The following is a 1,844-nucleotide window of genomic DNA, read 5'->3' on the forward strand; positions in this document are numbered from 1 at the left end:
GTCCCGCAACCCGTCCAGGTACTCCTCGAAGGACGCGAGGGGCCAGCGGGGTGGTGCGTACACACCGACCACCGCCAGGCCGCGCCATTCGACCGCCACAAACCCCTCCCCCCGCTCAATGAGCGAAGGGGGCAGGGACCGTGGCGATCCTCCACCGATTGCCGCCACGGAGCCACGCACGTCCCCGACCCAGGACGGTCGATCGAGGACTCGGTAAGGCTCCGCGACTATTGCCAGCGAAACCACCGCCGCCAGTTCCCGGACAATTAAGTCCTGGGCCCGGTGGGAGTGGTTCGCGTTTGTCTGCAGAATGCGGACCGGGGGGGCCATTTTTTAGGCCGTGACCATGGCCTCCCCCCAGCCCGGATCCTCATTTGGACGTTGCATCGCAACGCCCTCCGCCGGTGTCCCCGCAGCCCGCTCAGAGGCGGGTCGCGAAGGCGGGGCACACGCCCTCGCCCCCAACCTGTGCCCGGTCGGCCGACCCAAGTCCGTACACAACGGACATTTTAGGTTCGCCGCCGGGCACTGTCCTGCGCGGTGGTTGGAGTCACCGCAGCAGTAACAGCGGTGACTCCTGTCCACCCCCGCAGTGCACCGCTGCTGGGTGTGTCCCATCTCTAAGCAGCGGTAGCACTGCAGGGGCCGAGCCCTTAGTGCCTCCACCCGGGCGGAAATCCACCCGACCTTTATTCGCCCGGCGGTGGCCAGTTTTCTGGCGACCGCCAAAGGGCACCTTACCCAGAGGGTGCCCAGGCCGTTGGGGGAGGACCGGATTGAACCAGTCGTCACCCCTTCAACCGAGCACCCCCCGATGGTCGTGATGGCCGCCGCGACCTCCTCCGGCCTGACGCTGTCGTCAAGGCCGCTCACCCTTAGTTCCCCATGTTTGGTGGGGTGAGCGACCTCGGCACGACCCTCTAACACCTGTTGTAGGCGATTAGCTAAGGCCTCGGCCTTTGCCTCTCTCTCTCCGGGCCGAAGACCTCTAGAATGAGGCCCCCAGTTCAGGCCCGCCTTGGACGGACCTCGGTGATGCCGAGATCTTCAAGGCGTATTTTCTCCCTGGCAGCGAAGGTGATGGCGGCGAATCTTACGCCGGCATCCTCGCCACCGTCAGGGTGACCGCAGCTGATTTTGGAGGGCGGCTTAATTTAGCCGCTCCTCTTGCTCTGCGTGCCGGCGGCGGTGGAGGCGGAGAGAGAGGAGCCTTTTGGGCCCTCCTCGTCCTCCGACCCACCACCGTCTCCAAAGTCTGCTCACCGGAAGTAGGGGGCGGGATTATTTCCGGCCCCCTACTCCGAGAGCGCGACGCTGCTCTAGCTGGCGCGCTTGCCATCTTTGCCGCCCGGCTCGGTTGAACACGAGTCGGGGACGTAGCGACTGTGGGTGGTTGTGGTATAGCCACCCCTCCCCCAGCTGCCTTCTTCTTCTTTTTCCCCTTCTGCTTCTTCTTTTTACTTTCGGCGACGGGCGGCGGAAGTGGTGGTCCCTCGCGCTGCCTTTCCGACACTGGGGAGGCCGTCCGCCTCACCCCCCGGTTAGCGAGGGCCCTGCTCATCTCCGCCCTCACCCCTTCGATCTCTCTGGAGACCATCTCCTTTATCGAGGTGATGGCCTCCATGATGCGGTCCTGTTGTTCGGGCCGCCTTTCCTCCCCGCGCAGGAACGCCCTTGACGCCCGAATCGGCGACGCAAACGGCAGCGGCGAGCTAGGTGCCCGCCGCGGCGACGGCGTCTCCACCAAGGTTGCCGTGGACGGGAAACGGGGTGACGAGGTCAAAGCCCCCTCATACCCGTCCCCACGGCCCTCCCCACGGAGATCGTCGCCCTGCGTCTGCTGC

This window comes from Habropoda laboriosa, unplaced genomic scaffold (genome assembly GCF_001263275.1).
Source record: "Habropoda laboriosa isolate 0110345459 unplaced genomic scaffold, ASM126327v1 scaffold625, whole genome shotgun sequence".
Taxonomy (NCBI): domain Eukaryota; kingdom Metazoa; phylum Arthropoda; class Insecta; order Hymenoptera; family Apidae; genus Habropoda; species Habropoda laboriosa.